The sequence below is a fragment of the Phaethon aethereus genome (genome assembly GCF_964289735.1).
Source record: "Phaethon aethereus genome assembly, chromosome: 2".
Taxonomy (NCBI): Eukaryota; Metazoa; Chordata; class Aves; order Phaethontiformes; family Phaethontidae; genus Phaethon; species Phaethon aethereus.
The window spans coordinates 85,722,332-85,746,835 of record NC_138582.1 but is presented as its reverse complement, the minus strand read 5'-3'; positions in this window follow the sequence as shown (position 1 = coordinate 85,746,835).

Below are 24,504 nucleotides of genomic sequence, written 5' to 3'. Positions count from 1 at the left end.
GTGGTTCTGTTCTACTTTTTTTTTTTTTCATATACCAGGTTGAGGCAAAGATAAGGTTGAGCTACAAGTTTTGGTTTTACAAATCTATTGGGGATTATCTTAGAAATATGAGATTTCGTACCATGGAAGTATAAAGAGAACTGCCATACAAATAAAAATTTCTGGCACATCAAAAATCCCTTAAACTTAGCTGTTCTTTGACCAGGCCTAAATTTTAAATGTATTTTACTTGCAAAGGAAAATAACGTGTTACATTGCACTGAAAGACTGAATTCAAACAATGTGAAAATATTTCAGTTTGGATTGTCTTATGTCCAACTGAGCTATATGTCACCTTTGGAAATCGGTGTTTTATTCACTGGACCTTTTTTATTTTTTTTTTTTTTTATAAGGCATAAGCATTTCTTAAAAGGTGTAGACTCAGTGCAATTATACCAAAGTTGAGACGGTCCAGTCCATTTTTAAAAGGGACTGATAATCATGGGAAACAATTCTTGTGTCATTGCACTGGTCAGAATGTCGACACCACATACTCGTCTACAAGATTGTCAGGTGATGCTCAGCAGCAATCTGTGTGATTGAACTTTATATGCCTGTGCTACATTCATAATTATTATAGCATATCAGGCTGTAGAAGCACGAAGATCAACACAGAAGTTAAAATTTACTGTGGAAATCATTAATCTGTGCCAGGCTTTGTGGATAGTGTTCTACTCGTACCGGTTAAAAGCTAGTTCAGAGCTGCCTGCATTAGTGTAGTTGCTTGTATGACTAGCCCAGGCAGAAATCTGTAAAAGTCACTTAATGCTGGCTAAAGCTGAAGGAATCTAGGAAATATGGAATAGGCTAGAAGTTCTATAAGTTCTTACACTTTACTAACGTTCCCCATCTCCCATGTTTGCAGCACTTAATTCACAGTCTTTCACAAATATAGGTTTAAATGATAGTGTAGTGAATGAATCCAGCATTACATCAGTGTATGTTTATTCATGGATAAAGCCAGGAAAAAACAGAAGTAAGGCGTTAAAAAAAAAGTACATAAAAGTTGGCTTGGTAGACCAAGCTACTTTAGAAAAAAATTTCTGTAGAAATTTAATTTCTTTTCTATATGATTCTAGGTGTCATAACACTTCATAAACTATCTGCCTGTGTAACACACTGTGTAATAATCTTGCTTAATAAAATTGCTGAAGCCAGCACAAATGTCTGCAGTTTTAAAGTAACTCAAATTTAAGTATTTGCAAAGTCAATATTATAAATAATTTGATTTTTTACATTTAAAAAAACCAATGTGTACAACTACTACTTAGACACAAATAGGAACCTCATTTGCTACTGTGTCAGAAGAAGTGAAACATCAATCCTGCCAGACACCGTCTACAGACAGCTAGTCAGTTGGCTTAAGCAAGTAAGACAGGTACTTCTGAACAGGAATATGGTTGCTGCAAATTGACAAAACAACTAAAGTAAAATAAAAACCGATCTAAAATACTACTATTAAGCTAAATTTTTGATTTTGTTGTAGCTTTTTATAGTCTCTGTTTTTTATCAAATGCTTCCTTTACCACCTCCTCCTTGCAGTTGTATATACACTGGAAAGTTCTCAATTTTTTATCAGAAACTTTAAAAAAAATTTCAATGATTTTGTTGGAAATAATGGTAATTACATAATATTCATTTTGCTGCTAGTGTATGAGGTATAGGTGATTTTTGTAACTAATTTCTCTCATCACTAGACTTCCCACAGAAATAATCGCCAGCTATCAGATTTATTAAAGAGAGAGACAGGGAGGAAGGGAAAGAGAAGACAGAGAATTATTAGTAATTTGACAGAGAAAGTCCAACACACAGCTGAGAAACTTGTCTATTTTTACTGCTTACTTTGTCTCTTACTTTTTTCTTCTTTTTACCTATCGCCTTCATTTTATGAGACTGAGGACAAATGCTAATGAGTCTGTAATTGGCCTAAACCCAGAAGATGACTTTGGGGAATTTGTATTTCAAATGCAGGAGTTAAATTTTTAAAGATAATTAGCAAATCAATTAAACTAAATAATTTCTAATTTCTTTTGCCAAGAAAGGTTGTACCAGAAGTCCCTTTCAACCTGGTATTCTATGATTCTATGATTTTCCGCTGCTGGTAGGCATATACAGTCAAATGCAACCTTATTTTACCCCTACATAATCCTACTTCAAAATTATTTGTAAAAAAGGTGAGATTTAAAAACAGAGCATGTATAGAGAAAGAAATTTAGTTATGCTCAGTAATGATTTTTTAAAAACTAGTTATATAAGTATTCTTGGGTTTTGCTTTTGTTCTATGTGTACATGCTTTTCTTGGGGAAAATTTTGCACATCTCAAGTTTTTCATTCCTGCAATTCTAGCACTGCAGAAAAGATAAAAGCATACCTAGTTCTTACAATGCAAAAATAACTTTGCTTTCATAAAGTTGCCACTACATAATACTGCATCCCCTCCAGTTTAAATTTAGGATGCTCTAGAAAGGAAAGATACAAAAATTCACAAAATTCTCTGCAGGTCTCAGAGAAGAAAGAACTATACTCTCCAATCATTAATGATCTGGAGTTATTTCAATTTTTTTTTTATTGTATGAAATTCTGTAATTTAGTTTTTGCTAATGTATCATTAATCCACAGATTGTGTGGCTATTTTATCTTTGTTGTTCTTTAGTAAGACCTCCTAGCCAGGCCACAGTTTCTTATGAGAATTGGACAATTAACATATACTTCTAACAGCTCAGTTGTTAAGTTGGAGATATTGATAAATAAAGCATGGATGACAAACAGAAAAATTCCTAACAAACTAAAAGAAATCATACAACTGATGAAACTGCAAAAAAGAAAAAAAATAGTTTGAATTAGAAAAAATGTTATAGAGCTGTTCCTCCAAAGCTAAAGAAAATTAAAACATTTGCTAATCAACTAACTATATTTAAGGAAATCAAAATAAAGTAGCTATGTGGAAAGAGTTACTTTCTACAAATTCCAAAATTAATGAAATGTTTACACCTGGGGATATGAACAAGGTGTATGATGAACAGCATTTTAATGCTATGTCTTAAGACATAGGGCAGTAACGTCTACCAAGTCTTTTCACATCCCTTTCCTTCCTTCCTGATCTCCTTCTTGTAGGTGTTTTTGATGTGACATAAAACGTCAAGATAGGAAGGCATTGCTTGTTTACTCGAGTAGGGAGTGGAGTAGGGAACCCCACTTTTGCTCACTATACTGCTGCTCACATTCATCCTTATCTATTTTTGTGAATTTCTTCATCTGTCAGCCAGGTGTCCCATTTGTTACCAGCTCAACCACTTGTTGTCTATAACGAGTGCTACCATTTTCTCAGGATCAAGATGGGATGATAAATTTTACAAGCCTGAGATTTTGGTGCTTCACACTGCAGGGAGTGGGGAGGATGTTTGCAATGGAAACGTAAATATTATCTTCTTTTTATTAAGCAAAAAAAGTTTCTAACAGATTGATGTACTGGATCAAGTAGCACAGGATCAGAAAGCCATGTTTGCTAGGATGACAATAACTTCCATTATCAACGCTCTTAGTTGGAATTTGATCACCATAAGGGGAAAAGAAGAAACAAGGGATTCAGTAGCACAACCATCTTCTGGGGAACAGAGGAAGAAAACATGGGAGGAAGAGAAAAGGAACTGCTACTTAGGAAATACTTGTAAGTTAGTGACAGTGAAGTTATCCAAGTGACCTTCAATTAGACACTGGTTTATGTCTACTGTAAACAATTATGCTAAATCTGGAACACGTGAATGCTAATCTTCCAGATAGCCAGATAGTCTTTTCTGCATTTATGCATGGTAAATGTGAAAAGATTGCTTTGCAATTATTGTAACTTTCACTACTTTTTACCTTAAAAAAAAAAAAAGTTACTAGAAAAGAGGACAGAAAATGAAATGATCTTCATTTAAATCTTCACCAGAGATTTAAACAACATTTATAAGTTTTTTCCCCTAATCTCAGAGTCACTATACAACCACAGATTAGTCTTGTGTAGTTTTTCTAATTGGTGCTGTCTGTGGTGTGCTTGTTAAGTGAGCATTTGCATGGCAAAATAGTCTGGTTCCTTCTAGACCTAATCCTGCAGTCCTAGCCAGGAGTCAGCTGCTGATGTGAGAGACACCTCATCAGTTCAAAATCAAATGCAGCAGACACATGATGCTGAAAATATCTATGGTATGCCGCTGGTTACAGCTGCTGGCATGCCTTAGCTACGTGAATGTGATGAGCTGCCCAGTCGAAGGTAGTTGTATCTGAGTGTTCTCAGCACCTCACTAAGCTGGATCATTAGACTACAGACAGTTTGTTTTACTGGGAAGAAGTCTCTATGTGATTTTACTTTCACATGATTTGGCACTTAACAGAGCTTCAGTCTGAACCTGTATTTCTGCTGCGTCAAACCAGAGTATCTTTAATTGATAACTTAACCACTAAACTGCTAATCCTTCTGTGCAGTTCTACAGAAGCCCTTCCTATGGCCACATACATTGAGAAAGGGCAACAGATCAAATCTTTGTTATACGTCAATGTACATCAAATACACAAGAGAGAAATCTGTGGGAGAGGAAGCTATTCTTGCCATTCTTCTCCCTGTATGTAGGCAGAAAAGACACTATAACATCTCTATAACATTTCCCACCCTTGCTTTTTAAGAATATTATAAACCAGGGACTGATTCCTAAATGACTTTTTTTCCCCCCCTGATTAAAATATACATTAAAAAAAGCCATAGATAAATATGTCGATTTCAGAGAACTGAAGAGAAAGCTGCAGGTGTGGGAAGCAATCGAGCAAAGACAAGTCAGGCACAATTAAATAACGAAACCTTACAGTTAACTTGAAGTGTTAGCTCACCTCTAGAGGATGCCAAATTTACTCAGATATTTCCATGCCCAGGGCAGACAGCACACAGGTAACCTTGCAGTTGTAGTTTGAAGGGAGTTGAGTGCCTGGAGATTACTTGGTGTCAGGAGAGAAATCATGTTGAATCTCTTTCTGCCACAATGAATTTTATAAATTAAAAATATGTGCCTTGGGCTTCGTCTTTTCAGACTGTAAAAAATAAACTTAAATTTTCCAAGCTGGTTAATTTTAAGTTATTACTTTGCATTCCTTTGGATGCATGTATTCATTCTACCATCTTGACTTCATAAAAAATTCTTGGCATAGTCATATTTTACCTAGTGATTCTAATCACGACAGTATAGCAGTTGCACCTAAGATGCAATAGTAGCAATACAAAAATAAGAGACAACAGAAATGGAATATCTTTAAGGAATGTTAGTCTTTCTGGTATGCAAAAAGACTCCACAAAGAATTGCTTGTTGCAGAATGTATGAATTACTAAGAGAAAAGCACTGTTGAAGTTGATTCCCAATTGTAGAATCTTTTCTAAAATAGTTTTAGTTATGCTGTGCAGTTCTGTTATGTATTTTAAAATAGCATGAGCCAAGTGTAATTGTTTTGAAGGAGACAAGAGGAAAAGAAAACTTTGCTCTTGGGACTTTCACTGAGCAAACTCTTAGGAAAAAATAATTTCTTAAAAGTTAATGCTAGGATCAGAAACTTTAAATACCAGTACATTAAAAAAGCACCTTGATACAGCACTATTTTATTCTTCCCATGCACAAGATAGACAGAAAGCCTTATACAATTCCTAGCATTCCCTCTGCAGTAAGGGATCTTCACTCTTTTCCCTCCTCTGTGACGTTCAAAAAGAGTTTTCATTCTCTCTAGCTAAAATAACAGGACCTGAGGGGGAGTCTGGGGTTTTGGTTGGTTGGTTGGTTGTTCTTGGGTTTTTTTCTTCTAACATAAAAACGTTTTTTCTTTCATTCTTGTGACACATGTAGGAAAAAGAGACTCAGGGTGTTACACACATTGCACAAATCACTTTTTGGAAAACGTAGATGTAGCAAATATCAATTAGGTTTTATTATGCAGCACTTAGGTATGAACTAGGTGACTGTGTTCCTCTTACTGATTCTTTAGGAGCTTGGCAACCTTGTAGCTTGTGAAGAAAAGAACTAAAAGGCAGATAGAAAAAGCCATTTTCCATGAGAAAGACAACAAACAATTGATGACTGATTATCTCGTAGCTGTCATAGGCTACTGGAGCTCAGCAGCCCCCAGTGGCAAAGACTACTGGATTGTAGCATGTGTTGTCTATCTCAGAAACTTCTGAACTTGTGTGATCCAGCAGTTACAGTCACGTAGAGTAATGAGATATTGCCTACCATGTTGGTCAGGTGTCCCAGATCCTCTCACAACAAGCGACATTGGGAGCTAGACTTCAGGTCTGTTCCACTGCATAACACTGGTTGCACAGTGTAGAAATAGATGACCTTCACTTACTTGGTCTAGTAATCATCCTTTGTTTAAAATACAGCAGAGCTGCAGAAAGCTGGCTGATGCTGCATGGTGGGAAGGTGAGACCTTACGTCTTGGAATCACAGAGCTGCCAGCGACCCGCTAAGCTCAGAAAACAGCAGGAGCTGTCAGTCAGGGGCTGCAGAAGAGCCGTAACAGCAACCAGTTGTGTAGAAACATACTTCCATTATTAGAAGCTGGACTCACAAGCTCCGTCCCTGCACAGAAATCTAGCTTTCTTAACGAAGCTAAGACTCCAAGAAGATAACAGGCACATAAAAAGTTGTGGTTTTAGTGGAACAATCTACCTCAAGAACTAGCTACAAAAAATAGAACACCTGAAACAAAAAGCTTTAATATAAAAAAAGGAGTTAAAAATTAGAAAAAAAAAATATAATTTTTTAACTCAGTTCCCCATTGTAGGGAACAGAGGGTTCAAGAGCCTCAAATTAGCCTTAAGAGGGTTGCAGCTGATGGCTAAGACAACTCTAAATTACTACACAAACACAAGTTATTTTACAACGCCTAGCACAATGAGGTTGTACACCTGGCTGGTCCCTAGACATTAACTTAATAACCATGATTAATGGTACTTCTATATTTCAGAAATGATGTTTGCCTTTCTAACTTTTTGCTACAATTAATCCATTTTTGCTATAATGAACAAAGCTAAATAAGTTCTGGATTTCTGTATTCTTTCCAGAGGATTTAGGATCCTTTCTCTCTCTCTCCATTATCTTGACCTAAAATTAAAATTAATGGAATATTACCATTATTTTCAGTGGATTTTGAATGAAGCGCCTAAGTGTCTAAGCACTATCCTAGAAACGATGCTTTTCCTTCTTTGCTTATAGAATAAACAACTGTATGACAGATTCTCTCTCCAGAAAGTTTACAATATAAAAGAGATATTATTCTAAGAAATATTTAGGTCAAAAATCAGTGTTGTACTTTCCAAGTTCAGAAAGAGTAAAGAGCTACAGGTCCCTATTGCAGTCTGGTTCCTTTAGAAATTGCTAAATTTTGTAGTAGGGTAAAGACATCTTTTCTAGTCTACAGGATTTCTTTACAACATGACCTAACAGTTGATTATTTACTGAATGATATGATTTAATAAGAACTAATTAAGACTCAAGATCCATTTTTCCAAAAGGCCTACAAAAGCAGTTGGGAGAAAGGCTGTTTCTTTCACCTTCAGTTATAGGCTAAAGGTGAAAGATAGAAAAAGGTCTGGGAAAAGCAATTACTGCTGGGGGAAAAAAAAAAAAAGAAAGAAGCAGAGTGAGAAATTAAGCAAACAGGAAATCAAACAACTTGCTACAGGCCAATGACAAAGTAAGTAACCATAACCAGATCTCAAGTCCAAACTTGAGATAGAGGATAGAGGATAGAGTAGCATACAGCATACAGCACGGATCATATTGTTTAATATATATCACCTAGAAAGATCAAATAGGAAGACAGAGAACAAATGATAAACAAAATTAAAAAAAAATGACAACAAATGGCTTATGAAAAACTTGGGTAACTTGAAGGAAGAAATACTAAGGCGATAAAGAAGAATTTCAAGGACTGTAAATTGTTGTCAGCACAGCAAGAACAAAGCTGTAGAGATTTAGAGGAGGTTACAGGTTTGCAGATATTGAGAGAGTGGGCTTTTCCAGCATATGAAATGAAAGAATGTTTGGGGGGGAAATAGATTAGAGAGAGGATGGTGAAGGCTGGGATCAACTGCTGAAAAAAAAGGAAGTGGTTAATGATGCAAGATGTTCTGACAGGAAAGGCCTGGGCCAAAACATTAGGGACTCAAAGGCAAGGGTAATACGATTATGTATGGTTATATGGTGAACACGAAGCAAAGAAATAGCCTGAGAGGGGAGGTGGAGGGACATAACCTTAACAAAGCCAGCAGTTAAGAAGGCAGTTAAGAAAACATTTCCATAAACAGCAGAGGTTTAGTATTTTGTGCTTGTAGAAAATACTGTACAATCGGTAGAGTATACATTTCCATACTATAATTCTCTAGATTATTTGGCTTGAATATATGCTGACTTATTTAATATCTTTGAAAGACCATCTTAGTATTTTATTTACCTTTATGTTAATAAGAAAATTAAATAAATAATGGTATATAACAAATATATATAGATGGATTTAAAATTCTGTTTTTAATAAGCACTTAAACAGAGACTTTTTGTAAGTACCTGTCAAAATACTATCTTCATTTTCAGGTACCTAAAAAGTTTCTAGTTCTTTGAAGACATCATGCAAAGATGTAATTGCAAGACTTAAAATCCCTGTTTGGGAATCCAAACTTCAGTATCTAGACTTTTTCCCCCTGTTATTCTTTCAATAACAAGAATTCAACATCACAATATCCTTGTGATAATTGTTGCTAAGCAATAGTAGTTCTGGTCTGTTCTAAAGTAATTTAAATAAAATGACTGGCTGGCTGCTGCAAAGTTATAAACATGCTTACTCCCAATTAATCTGCAAATTACTCAAGCAACTATCTAAACTATTTTTACACATTGTATTTGTTGAATAAAAATTAAAATAAAAAGTAACTACATGTTTGTTTGGCATATATGATATATAGAGTCAAATTCCCTAGTTTGCATAAAACAACATCCGAAGTAAAAGTTAATCATAACTGACATGCAAAATCCTGGGAAAAAAAAGTACTGACTTAATCTGTTAATATAAATTAAATAAGAGAAAGCAGATTGGGATAGATAACAAGCAAAGACAGCAATTATCTCAATGCTTTGCAATGAAGACAGCATAACAATGATTGCTGAAAATTTATCCTGCACCTGTAGAAGCTGCAGCACATCATCATTGTGAAGCTGAAAAGTTGCTTGAAGTAGTATGGAGATATTTAAAAGTTACAAGGCAAGATTCTTACAAAGACAACAGTGACAAGAGCTTTCCCAGACTCCCTTTATTATCTGTGACATTGTAGAAAACAGAGACAATCCAAACAAGTAGTTTAGTTTCTGTTCTTCATTGCCTCTTGGATCCTTGCATTGAGTGAGCTGAGGATTTTGCTCTCATTAGGCTAACATGAAACCTATGGATATTCTCATAAAAGCCCAAGATCTACATCTACATCTACATCTATCTCATTTATACAATCTATATGTAGACCCATATCCGTACCTATATTACCTATAAAAGTGGCCTGTGTATTAGGCATGCATCACAAAGTTTTGGTAACAAGGGTGGCCTCTGTGAGAAGAGATCAGGAGCTGCCCCCATGTTGGATAGAGACATTTTCACCTGGCTCCAGAACGGACCTACTGCTGGCCAAAGCTGAGCTCATCAGTGATGTTTGTGGTGTCTCTGTGGTAACATATTTAAGAAAGGGTGAAAAACCGCACAGCAGGTGTGAGAGAAGAATGAGAAAAATGTGAGAGAAACAACTTTGCAGACACCAAGGTCAGTGAAGAAGGAGGGGAAGGGGGGGGTTCCAGGTGCCAGACCTGAGATTCCCCTGCAGCCCATGTTGAAGACCATGACGAAGCAGGTTGACCCCTTGCGGCCCATGAAGGACCTACACTGCAGTAGATATCCACACTGCAGCTCATGGAGGACCCCATGCAACAGCAGGTGGATGTGCCCTGAAGGAAACTGCAGTCCATGGAGAGCCCATGCAGGAGCAAGCTTTCTGGAAGGAACTGTGTCCCATTGGAGACCCACACTGGAGTAGTCTGATCCTGTAGTACTGTACCTTATGGAAATGACCCATAATGGAGTTTTTGAAGAACTGCAGCCCATGGGAAGGACTCCAGTTGGAACAGTTGGTGAACGACTGTATTCTGTGGGAGGACCCCATGCCGAAGCAGGTGAAGAGTGTGAGAAGGAAGGAGTGGCAGAGATGAAGCCTTATGGACTGGCTGTAAACTCTATTCTCCATCCCCCTGCACCACCTTGGAGATAGGAAGTAGAAGAGTAGAGGTAGAATGAAGGAGTGAAGTTGAGGCTGTGAAGAAAAGGGGGTGGGGGGAAGGTGTTTTTTAGTTTTGTTTTTGTTTTTTACTATCCTACTCCATTTTGAATTGGAAATAAACTAAAATAATCTTCCCCAAGTTGAGTCTGTTTTGCCCGTGGCAGTAATTGCGAGAGTTCTTCCTGACCTTATCTCCACTGACAATCTTTTTCATCTTATTTTGTCCTCATCTTGCTGAGGAGTGGAAGTGAGAGAGCAGCTGGGTGGGCACCTGATAGCCAGCCAAGATTAACCCACCACAAACTGGAAGGTAGAAAGCTCCATTATATCAACTTAATTACAAAATATTGAGCATGGACTCTATGTTGTCCTTCCATTGTGTTTGAGGTTTTCAGATACAAACTGCTTTGCACTCAGACAACCCAATACACATATATATCAAACTTATGGCTGTCTATCCATGAATGTGTCACCTTTGCTAGACCTCTCTTCCAATACTACTGACACACTTGTTAAAACAGTTCAGAAAATTGCCGTGAATTAGCTTTAGACATCAGCAAAACTGCGACTCTGAACCATTTTTGCCTTTTTATTTTCTTGGGTTTGTTTTGGTTTTTTTTTTTTTTGCAAATCAGCAAACCCTGAAATTTAATAACTGCAATCCAAAACTCAAAAGAAGAAATTTTTTAAATGGTGATAACGGGTTTTTTTATATTTATTGTGTAAAGCTATCTATCAGACAGAATTTAGAGTTGCCACTCTGAATCAGACCTAGTCAGATACAGGGCGTATAACATAATTCAAAGGATCTTTAACTACTACCTGTAGTAGTTAGCTGTTGTTCCCATAAAGCATCCTTGTTTTCTCAAGCAAAGAAATAGTTACGTAAGTGCAGAAATACAAGAATGGTCCATGGAAAACAGAACTGAAGTACAGGAAAAGGTACAGAAATTTAAAATTCTCTTAATATTTTCAATTTTACAGGTGTTTGGATAACTCCTAAGTTTTGGATATCTGTGCAATTGTTTGATTTACATTCAATATTGAGCTGAAATGATTGGTTTCTCCATAAGTCCTCTGATATTTTCTCATTTATAATGCAGAGAAGAGCCTTTCATGAAACAGGTAAAAATTGAGGCTTATCTTGAGCCCTAGACATTATTTAAAAAAAGCAACAATGTAAGGAACCTGTACCGAGGCTTTCCTGATAATAGAATAAAACAATATATTTAACAATCTAATTATACAATACAAAGGATAGATGAATAATAGCTTACTATAGATAACTTAGAAATAACTTAGATAACTTTGGAAATCAGGCCTTTGGAAGTCTTGCTCTCCAGAAGTGAATAAAGCTGGAAGAACATATACCCAGCAGGAAGCTTTCAAGTTTCTTTAATTACATTTGTCATTTTAGAACATGACAAGATAGTCCCTCTTTTATTATTACTCTTTTCCATCTTGTACATATGTATGATGAGGCATATCAAGAAACTTGTTATTTAATTTCAGAACTAAAATCTGGAGTATGTTTGTGACTCTTATACCTGGATATAGCACAGAGAGGAACATTTTTCTAGGCTACATGAGGCAGAACAAGATCTTTCCAGAATTCAGTTATTTCAAGGCCTGAACTGGGTCAGTTGCATATGAAAATAAAACTTGACCATTGTCTCCTTCAGAAGATGAGCAGAACTACAAAATCAAATTCATTTCTCTGCAAATTATCTTCTGGGAGCATGTGATACAGTCACCCTTGGTCACATATGAGAGAATAAAATATGAGTAGTCCATGGAAAACCAGCAATGTATTTGATATAATCATTGACAGCCTGTGAAAAATATGTACCACTTGAGTCAGGGGACAGTGGGTATTTGAACAGCTCAATATTCTTGTTAACATTGATCTTCTAAATGAGCAGTCTAGGGTTTTAACTGCTATCAGAGCAAGCTGCTCAGGGTTGGAACCCTGTGCAGCAAAGGGCAGTTCCTGTCATTCATTCAGCAGGTACTCCACTTTCAAAGTCAGAATGATACCCACACAAGTAAACAACCAAAGTAAATACATACAGAAGTTGGAAAGGCTTTTATTTTTATTTGATTTTTTTTTTCTTAAGATACACAGACACCTCAGAGAAGACCAGCGAATTTTTTAACAAACAGCCAGGATTCTGCAATACATGACAATTTATTCACAAATTCATAAATGTAATAAAAATAAGTTGTAAACAAAATAAAGACGACCTGACTTCACTTCAATAAACATCAGTTTTAAGTAAACAGAAAATTGTAGGGAAATCCTCCATGCTTTTTAATCTAGCGCTAATCTTAGAAGAAAGCTTTCAAATTAATGGAGACTAAGGAAGTGCTTAATACTCAGTTTCAAGGTGTATTTTTCAGCTTGTCTGATTTAGATTGGACATGTGTATGTTCAAGCTGTGATATCCTAAAACATATGTGCTTGATTTTATTTGTTAAAATTAAATATGATGGTTCAATGTTTTGCTTAGCGGTTGTACCAAATCTTAAGTGAGATAGATACTACTATTTTAATACAGACTAAACAACTTAGGAAAATAATTTAAATATTTATTAATATAACGCTGACTATAGTACATTTAACAACACCACGAAGAGGGTTGCCAGTGTTGCAAATCTATTGAAGGCAGGCTACAGGATAAAAGTGGAAAAATATTTACAAGGACTTCATCTGAAATATTCAATAACTTGAACAATTCAGCTTTCCCTAAGACTGGATAACCTAAAACGGTAAAACATTGTCTTGAAAGAAGCAATGGTATATCATTCCTCCTTCAGAAAGAATCCAAAATGATCTCCAAATTCATAGACCTGAATTCATATAACCATTAAATAGATAAAAATGAGAACTCTAGATTCAAGATAAAAAAAAGAAGAAATGGAAGCAGGTATGTGAAATCTATATTCATTCTACATGTTTACATGGTGCAAGCAAAGTAGGCAGCAATTACCAATCTAAGAAAATTAGTTCACTTTGCTATCTAATGATGCTGTGTACATAGTCATGCAAAACCTTCGAAAGGGGTTATTTAGGAACAAATTATTCACATCAAGAGTTAAATCATATGGTCTGTCATGGTGGACAAAACCAAGAAACTACATTCACTGCTAGCTGCTAGAGGTAGATGTGGATAAAGGAGAGAGAAACTTAGCATCTGAAAGTATAATTTATCAGCAGTGAGTTGCAATGAAGTCTACTAAATAAGTAGAGTCTTAATTTGAAAAAAAGTCTTAATTTGAAAAAATATTTTGTTGAGAAAAAAAGTTATGTTTTCTTCTTTTCTATATTTTATATAGACTCTCACTCACTATATTTGAGCACTTCATCTATCTAGACTTCCAGGTCTGAATTGGCGATAAGTGTACATATATCTACAGTCCAAAAGATAATGTATGTAAGACCTATTATGTTTTATTATTCTTTCTGTACTTTTATTGTAGCCATTAAAATGATGTTGACAAAGCCACAACCCTGAAAATTGTCACTGAAAATTAGAGGATTTGATGATCTCAAGTCCATACACACAACAGATTATTGTTGCCTATTCCTGCAATACTTTGTGATGACTTGCTGTACAATATTATCCAGCAGTGAAATTAAAATAATGTTAAACTTTTAAATAAAACATATTAATTGAATTTAATATTGTTGTGTACTGGTTTCAGCCAGGGTAGAGTTAATTTTCTTCATAGAAGCTAGCGTGAGGCTATGTTTTGGATTTGGGATGAAAAAATGTTGATAAGGTGCTGATGTTTTGAGTTGTTGCTGAGCAGTCAAAGACAGTCCAACTTCTCATGCTGGCCTGCAGCGAGCAGGCTGGGGGTGCACAGGAAGCTGGGAGGGGACACAGCTGGGACAGCTGACCCAGGCTGGCCAAAGAGGTATTCCATACCATATAACGTCATGCTCGGTATATAAAGCTGGGACGAAGAAGAAGGGGTGGAGTTATGGCGTCTGTCTTCCCAAGAAACCATCACGCGTGCTGGAGCCCTGCTTCCCTGGAGATGGCTGAACACCTGCCTGCCCATGGGGAGTGGTGAACAAATTCCTTGTTTTGCTTTGCTTGCGTGCGCGGCTTTTGCTTTACTTATTAAACTGTCTTTATCTCAAACCATGAGTTTCCTCACTTTTACTCTTCCGATTCTCTCCCCCATCCCACCGTGGGGGAGTGAGCGAGTGGCTGCGTGGTGCTTGGTTGCTGGCTGGGGCTAAACCATGACATGTTGCTTTTTGCAGAAGTAACTTTCTGTATATCTTTGAATGAAAGAAGTATGAGAAGTGGATAATCTTAAAAGAATGTTTTAACATAATTATGTTTCAATGTACATTGAATTTGAGTTGTTTTGAATCAATACTGAATTACACATGTAACTGGAAATGTGATTTTAAGAGATTAAATTGGTAAGGGAAAGGGATAAAGGGCTACCTGTGGTTATACAAGAATACTAAAAAGCAACCCTCTAGTGAAAAAACAGTTAACAGAGCTGAACTAGTTCTTTTAATAATCTGACAATTTAGCAAATGTCACATTTCAGGTAATATCATTTCTCTTGTCAGATATTTCACAACACTGATTAGATCATTAAACCCCTAAGGGGATGCTTTACATCTTAGTTTTCAAAATTTCACTGTTTATGTAGCTCATTTACTGTATTGATAGAAAAATTATTATTATTATACACAGATTTTATGGTTAAAAAATAGTTGGTTACTATTTAACTATTTATTAATAATTGGTTACTATCTTAAGTAATCTTTTACCTTTTTAGCATTACTTTTTGAAATTTTTCTGTATTCTTCAGCCTGTCTAAAAATTCAATTGTACATTATGGGTTAACCTTGACTCAGAACCACCTGTAAGACTCACCTCACTTAGCATTTAGATCTAAGCCCTCTACATGTGTTCCAGGCTTCACTACCTTTTAACAGTTTTCTTAGTAAAGCAGTAATAGTAGAACTATTCTGGAAACCAGTATAAAAGCTAAGATTTCCTTTGTAATGTAATTGAAAACATTTCCTTGTCTTTATCTTTTCAGATCCTGGTGTGCATTTGCCAGATTTATGAATGTTGTTGAGCAATTTCTCATTTGGGTATACATTCGTTTTTGTCAACTTTCCTCTATTATATATCAGCTTTTATGAAGTAGCCAAAATAGCTGCTTTAATTTTTCTGCAACCCAGAATGTCATTTATCTATCCTATGGACCTTTTTCCTAAATTTGGGGATTATGTTTTCTTAAATATACAACAAAAGACTCTTTTGCAAGTCCTACTTACCTTTCCCATTTTTCATTTCCACAGATGTGCATCCCCAAGAACTTTTGGACTTTAACTATACATTAACAAGCGATCACCAAAACTGTCACCGCTTTCTACTTTTGAAGATTTCTTTCTAATACAAGTTTATGAGCTGCAGATTTCTTGTCATAGTCAGTATATCCTTGGAATATTCTAGTATTTACAGATATAGTTTACTATTTTGTAAACAAAACACCTCAGACTTCTTAGGTAATTTACAAATAACTTTGTTATTAACTTTATAGAACTATTTTAAATCCAGACATCTGCTTTTCATGGTACCGGAGAATCGTTATGGTTGGAAGGCACCTCTGGATATCACCTAGGCCAAACCCCTGCTTAGAGGAGGGTTGCATAGATCAGGTTGCTTAGGTCCATATCCAGTTGAGTTTTGAGTATTTTTTAAAAATGGAGACTTAACAACCTGCCTAGGCAGCCTGAATGTTTGACCACTCATACATAAAGACCTTATTACAGTATAAGCTAAACATCAGCAAATTTAGCTGTCCAAGTTATATCATTAACTGGTATATGTACATTTAAATCTAACACATAAAAGACTAGTTTTCACTATGTGTTAATTCCTTGTATCCAAGTTATGGAAAAGGTTGCTTGAATTTGTACCTGTTTGTTATACTTAAAATTTTGTTATGGGCAAAAGAATTATGCCATATATGCAAAGCCAAGATATTGTTAGTCCAATTAAGCCCTTAATCATCCTATCAAAGAATTATTATTATCTTAGTGGTAGCAATACTAACATTTCTTCTTATATACAGTTAAAATTAGATAGATACACATAAACTTTTAAGTTTCTACCAATTTTTCTAGTATTAAGCTTATCCAGTTAAGGTTGCCAGCTTCACTCAATCCAGTATATCAGTGTTTGCAGCTGGTCATTGGCATCCTTAGTCATTGCATCCTGACAGAGTAAGAGGTTGAGATTGATGGTTTCATCCTCCACATGTTAGGATGCTTGTGGTGATTTTTGCATGTTTGCACACATTTTACAGCTTGCTTTTTCTTCAGTCTGTAAGGCCATGTTACATACAGATTTACTTTCTGTGATGTGCTTTACATATGTTGGATACTTGTTCTTTGTTCTTTTTCATATCCCCAAAACTGATGTTACTAAGTTCCCAAGGGTACTTTCTTTTGAAGACCAGTAATTGGACGACTGGTGAGCAACATGAATACCTGGATGCCTGCCAATCTTAAAAGCTCTGTGAGCAACCAGTTAGACCTTTGAAATGAAATTACTAGTTTAAAAAACCGTCCTTTCACGCTTTAGAAACCTGCGAAGACATTTCTCAGTTTTTCTTCAGTAGCATTCTCTACAGTTAAATAATTTAAAGATTTATTCCTATTAGTATCAATCTCTTATCCATTATTACTCCTACTGCACAATAAATTTAGTAAAGGATATTGAAGATTTTTCATACATTCTAGATGCTGAACAGCTAAGAAAATCAAGCATTAGTAAAAGATCTGCTGAGCCTAACAGTAATAATAATCTAAAAGATGCTTTCTAATGACAACATTATGTATGGAAACTACATGGGGAATACAAAAGTTCCATTCAGCTTCCCTATCACATTATTTCTAGAAGGAATGGCACTTGTAATAAAAATAAAATTAAAAACCAACCAAAGAAACGAACCCCCCCCAGGTAGCTGCATAGTAGGACAGCCTGCTACATAACTGGAAGAATTAAATTGTAGTGGCCATCTATAAATCATGACATGGAATTGCAGATGTTCACATTGCTTCTTTATTGCCTTTGCCAGAATACTAATATCTGTGTAAATTTATGAAACCTGTATTGTGAAGGGGGGGTAAAATTAAGATTACCAGGAACGGTAAGCTGACATAGTTGATATAAACTCTGGAACTGTGTCTTTACAGTATCCCACTGATGACAGTTTTAAACAAAAACATGGAATACTATTGCATATCTCTAATTTGTTACATCCAATGCATTACCCATAAGTAGCTAGACTGGTTGACGAGAGCCATATGTTTCCCTCATGTGTAAAAGAAAAGGATGCTTACAGGAAAACTAAGTGGTGATCTTCAGTTGGGGATTAGCATCCACCATAACTGCACATCACTGTGGGATTCTTTGAGTTTAGGTCAATTAGTCCCATAAAATATTCAGGCCTTTTTATGATAGATAAGATATATTTTGTGATAGTTATGACAACGGTGATTCCAGTGAAAGGAAAGACAAAATCAATAATAAGTTATAATATATCTGTTTTTCTGAAAGGCTCATATTTCTATTCTTTTGAGTAATAACACAAGCAGAGGTCGTCTTCTTTTTAAAATAGGCTTCTCAGGCATGAGAAGGGTTTGTGTGTGTGTCTGTCTGTATACATATAATTGCATGAATTCTTAGTGTGACTTATTTTACTCTCAATCCTTTGGTAAAGACAGATAGCCAACATAGAGCAACCTTTCTTCAGAGATCCTCCAAGAATGTCGGTGACTATGCTAGCCCTTCAAAAGTAATATTAGCTTCAAGAATTTACTCCAGGTATGTAATGTTTAGAATGTGAACCAGCATTAAAATAAGTGGACTAAATATGCATTGAGACATCAAAATATTTTGATCACAATTAGCTCCTTATGCTTTGCTGATTCACTTTAGTGTTTTCTAAATAACCAAAAGTAGACAAAATATGCAGGATGTATGACCATTTGCTTATCATACGTTCTTTAAATAGAATGTTGTTCCAGCAATGCCTCATGAAATAAAAGTTTTGCTCATGTGCTAAGAAAAAAAGCCTTACAAATTTAACTATTGGTACCAGATGGAGATCTCCTCTCAAAGGCATTCTCTTCACAGGGGACTTAAAGCTGTGTGCAACTATTAGTAACCATAAATATCTCAGTAGATAATTTTCTTCGATGCACAGTGCTTATCTTATGTTTACATTATGAAAGTGATCCACTTCTTTCTCTGCTATGCAATAGAAGGGTATTTTGCAACTTAGATAAATGTGTTACTTTATAGTTTATAAATATTTCCCCAAAGATATTTTTTAATGTTCTGATGAATGTTGTTTTCTATAGGTTTTATGAATTAAGCAATGTAATTATTTATTGAAAACAGCCACAACTGCCTGTAATTCAGATGAAAACAAAGAAAAAGACATAATTCAGACTACTATTACTTGCTCTTTTCTGTAGACTCACAAATGTCACCTGTTACAAAGACTTCACATCTCTTGCATATGTTGCTATTCCTTTGCTTCAACATAATTCTAATGTTAAACATCTTGGGAAATGCACATACTTTTTCTATAGTTCAGGATTTTTGTATAATCCTAGCTTTTTTCTCTTTTTTTTCCAATATAGATAAAACCATATTGGCATCAAAAATTTAAAAAGCTGTAATCAATTTGCTTGTCAATACTCCAGGTTTGAGATGAAAAGAACAAAGTTGTTAACAGACTTCATCCATTAACATGAATGAAAGAAAATATAGTGTAAAAATGTTAGCTAAATATGAATCTGTTCCATTTTTCAACCTTTTTTCTTAAATAAAAGGTATATAACTTCATATATACAATAAAAAAGAGCAAAAAAGTGTATATAAGACTGTCTTCTCAATCTCCTGTTACAGAGATGTCAAAAACATCTGACCCTGTAAGGTCACTTGAGAAAACCCAGACGGGGGTTCCTTCTACCAAGACTACCTTGCTACTCTCCCATTATTCTCTCTACATATGACTATTACATGCAGATCTATTTTTCGTATAAATGTACTGTGCATATAAATTTCATATAAAAGTACTGTGTAACTGATTACTGTGTGTACAATATGTCTAACCAAATTTTCAAATACTGGAATTACTTCCAAGTGGATTGTACAGGTCAGACTCCTGCTCAGACTAAACAAGCAGTTAAGTCCAGCTGGGCTGTTGCAGGTTCATAAGGCCAGAACAAATGTAAAAAGAATGTAGGCTTTGTCTAAGTGACATTTCTGGACAGGAAAAATGGCTTTGCAAAATTTAATGTGCCTTATATCGGAACTGTAGTCTATTTTGTCTGCTACTCTAGGTGTGCCCAAACACTACTGCTTCCAAAAAAAAAGGGCTAGAAGCAACAGAATGTTTTGCTGGTGGGATCTAAAACATACCTAGCCATCTGTGCGTAACGAAAAAAAGCACTCCTTTGGTAAGTATTAAAACGTCAAAGTCCAAAATTTTGTTGAAATTTAAAAGAAAATTAAACATTTAACATGACACAAAAATAACCTGGAAAAAAGGCCTCTGGAAATCTTGGTAAGCCCTTATATTTCATATAATTTTAAATCAAGGACTCACGTGATTTCTTTCCAGTTCACTAAGCATTATTCTCATATGAATTCAGGCCATTATGACTGTAGCACTGTTTCTAAGAGTCTTACATGAAAGCTATTTGCAACTATGCATTCCATGGTACAAAGGGTCATGTTACAAAGACTATACAGAGAAAGTGAAAAAAAATAGATTGATTTGGTTTAATCTTTAAATCCAGTAAAAAACCAGCAAACCAGCCAAGCAAAAAGACCGTGAAAAGAATAGCTAAAACTGAAATAGTTTCACCTGTCCTATCATGAATACTGTGGGCTTTATTTCCATTAATTTAAGATTAATTTTAAATCTATAAATAAAAATTGAACAACTCACTTTAGACTCTTAAATGAAAGCAGCTAGTAAATTTCTTCTGCTTATTAACTGCCAAACTCCAGTCTAAACCAACTGCAAGTGAAAATGATTTGGTAAATGGTGTTCTGTCTGCAAGTAAAAGGATACAGATTACCACACTATTAGACTCCTACAAGATCCTTTGGGCTAAAAGATGGAGGGAGACGGATCAGTGGAGCCGCACCCGGCCGTCCCTGAGGCAGAGGCAGCCGGTGGAGGCCCCACAAGCAGCAGGGGATCCCCTGCCCTCCTGCTGCCGGGCAGAAGGAGGCGGCCTAAGAGGCGAGGGGGAATGGAAGCAGGTCCCTGCTCGGGGCGGCAGGCGAATCCCCTCCCGGCCTCCCTCACCGTCCCGGCTGCCCTTACATGACAGATATGGGGCTCTGGAACTTGAGGGCCAGGCACATGAGGGTATAGATGAAGGTCCATCCAGGGGGTTGCCGAGGGCGAGTCAGTCAGCCCCACACATTACGGCTGCCTCTGTTAAGAGAAAAAGGAGGGTAATTGTCGTAGGTGACTCCCTTCTGAGGGGAAGAGGGCCCAATATGCCGGCCAGACCCAGCCCACAGGGAGGTCTGCTGCCTCCCTGGGGCCCGGCTGAGAGATGTCATCAGGAAACTCCCTGGTCTGGTTCAGCCCACCGATTACTACCTGCTGTTGGTCATGCAGGTTGGCAGCGATGAGGCTGTGTGAAGAAGTCTAAAAGTGATTAAAAGGGACTTCAGAGCACTGGGGCAACTGGTTGATGGATCAGGAGCACAGTCAGTGCTTTCATCAATCCCTTCAGTGGCAGGGAGGAACACTGAAAGGAACAGGAAAACACACCTGGTTAAAAGGTGGCTCAGGGGCTGGTGCCATCAGCAGAATTTTGGGTTTTTTGACCATGGGGCAGTTTACAAGTCACTGGGCCTGCTGGCAGCAGATCTATCTCCAAGGGGGAAAAGGATTCTTGCTTATGAGTTGGCAGGGCTCATCGAGAGGGCTTTAAACTAGATTCAAAGGGGGAAGGGGATAAAACCAGGCTCATTAGAGATGAGCCTAGGAGTTACATGCTGGAGTTGGGGGTGAAATCTATAGCCCAGCTCCAGTGCATCTACACCAACGCACGCAGCATGGGCAGCAAACAGGAGGAGCTGGAAGCCATTGTGCAGTGGGACAGCTATGATGTAGTTGCCATCACAGAAACATGGTGGGATGACTCACGTGACTGGAGTGCTGCAATGGATGGCTATAAGCTCTTCCGAAGGGATAGGCAAGGAAGAAGAGGCAGTGGGGTGGCTCTGTATGTTAGGAAGGGTTTTGATTGGATAGAAATCAACCATTGTGATGACAAAGTCCAGTGCTTACAGGTAAGGATGAGGGGAAAAGCAAACAAGGCAGATATCCTGCTGAGAGTCTGTTATAGACCACTCAGACAGGACAAAGAGGCAGATGAAGCATTCTACAAGTGACTGGCAAAAGTCCCACAATCACTAGCCCTTGTTCTCATGGGGGACTTCAATTTACTGGACAACTGCTGGGAGTATAACACAACAGAGAGGAAACAATCTAGGGAGTTCCTGGAGTGTGTGGAGGATAACTTCCTGACGCAGCTGGTGAGTGAGCCCACCAGGGGAGGTGCCTTGCTGGACCTGTTGTTTACAAACAGAGAAGGACTGGTGGGAGATGTGGTGGTTGGAGGCTGTCTTGGGCTTAACGACCATGACATGATAGAATTCTCAAACCTTAGTGAAGTGAGGAGGGGGGTCAGAAAAATCACTACCATGGACTTCCAGAGGGCAGACTTTGGCCTGTTCAGGACACTGGTTGAGAGAGAGTCCCTTGGGAGACAGCCCTGAAGGACAAAGGGGTCCAGGAATGCTGGATGTTCTTCAAGAAGGAAATCTTAACGACGCAGGAGCAGGCGGTCTCCATGTGCCGTAAGAAGAGCTGGCGGGGAAGATGACTGCCATGGCTGAACAGGGAGCTTTTGCTGGGACTCAGGGAAAAGAAGAGAGTTTATCACTTCTGGAAGAAGGGGCAGGCAACTCAAGAAGAGTACAAGGATCTCATTAGGTCAAACAGAGACAAAATTAGAAAGGCAAAAGCCCAGCTAGAACTCAATCTAGCCATGGTCATAAGGGACAACAAAAAATGTTTTTACAAATATATTAACAATAAAAAGAGAGCCAAGGAGAATCTCCATCCCTTATTGGATGTGGGGGGAAACACCGTCGCCAAGGATGAGGAAAAGGCTGAGGTACTTAATGCCTTCTTTGCCTCAGTCTTTAATAGCCAGACCAAGTATCTGTTGTGAATGGATAATCCAGGCCGCTTAAAGAAGAACCGCCAAAGATATCAGAAAGCAAATGATTTTAATATAAATTTGTAAAAAGTGCAATTTAACAGAATTCAATGGCAAGGTTCACTCTATTAGTTATTCAACATGGAAAACGTATACAGACAGAAACTAAATTACAATTAAATTGGAATGGTTTACTCATGTATCGAAAAGAGTTAATGAGTATATTGAGGAGACAAATTAGGAGTGATCCTCCCATTGAGTCACAAGGTTCAGACTGGACCAAAACCCACCCCTAGTCCCAGACTTGGTCAACCGTTTATGTCTATGGATTGGGGAAAGGGAAAGAAAATGAGGGACACCCTCCCGTTGAGTCATGACGTTGAGTGGACTGAAGTCCCAGGCTTGGTCAATGGTTTATGACTAAAGTTAGATAAGGAAAGTAAAGGAATGTCCTCCTGTTGAGTCACGATGTTCAGAGTGGACCCCCTTGCTTTCTAAACTCCTCCTCAGAGAAGAGTCTAGGTGTGGCTGAATCCACTCCTAGCCCCAGACTTAGTCAACGGTTTATGACTAAAGGGATAGGGTAGCGGGGATTCTGGTGTAGTGATACATGTTGTGCTTGGTGTAATTTTAGGGCAGCAACAATCTAATACAAAATAACAATGATCAAATTCACTAACGATATTGGGATAAAATCACAGTATGAAATCATATAAAACTTAGCAGCATAATCAACTTAAACTTACTAAGATTCCTTAATCACACACACACATATGTGTAGAGATAGAGACATGTAAAGAGATATGAAGAAAGAGAGACAGATATGTACAAACATACCTATTAAATATCCCCCTCGAATTCAGTCAAATACTCACATCAAATGCTTTGCATCGCTCAACAGGTGCACAGTTGAGCCTCTGAGTTGATCACAAACTCGAGGGTTCATGGACTCTGAGAGGCATCTCACTCAGAAGGAGGTGCTGGTCACAGCCCACTGCGGTCCAGGAGAGCTCAAAGACTCACTTGGGACCACTATTTATAGGACTGGGAGATGACTGACTTCAGGCATCAGTGAGTTTCCACAATCCAGGCAGGTGATTTCTCAGGTTTTAATGGTACCGCTGCCAGGACTGTCTGGAGATAATTGGTTAGTTCTGTTCTTGTTCTGTACCTTGTTTAGGTGATCGGTTCCTGATACACTCAGTGTCATTCTCCTCCTTAGTTACACAAGAGTGCTTGGTGTGGTTCAGGGGCTCTCAACCGCCAAACCCTTTGTTCAGAGGCCAAGGCTTGTCAGACACCTTAGAGTGGCCCAGGTAAAAGGCGAAGGGGCAGAGGCGGGGAGTGCACCACCACAGTATCCTCAGGGGATTCAGCTCCCTGAGCAGGAAGACAGGGGTGGACAGCAGGATAAACTCACCATAATCCAGGAGGAAGCAGTTAAGGACCTGCTATGCCACGTGGACACTCACAAGTCTATGGGGCCAGATGGGATCCACCCAAGAGTACTGAGGGAGCTGGTGGGGGAGCTTGCTAAGCCCCTCTCCATCATTTATCAGCAGTCCTGGTTAACAGGGGAGGTCCCAGACAACTGGAGGCTTGCCAATGCAATGCCCATCTACAACAAGGGCTGAAAGGACAATCCCGGGAACTACAAGCCTGTCAGCCTGACCTCCGTACCAGGGAAGTTTATGGAGCAGTTCATGTTGAGGTTGCTCACAGGGCATGAGGAGGACAACAAAGGGATCAGGCTCAGCCTGATCAGGAAAGGCAGGTCCTGCTTGACCAACCTGATCTCCCTCTATGAGAACATGACCCG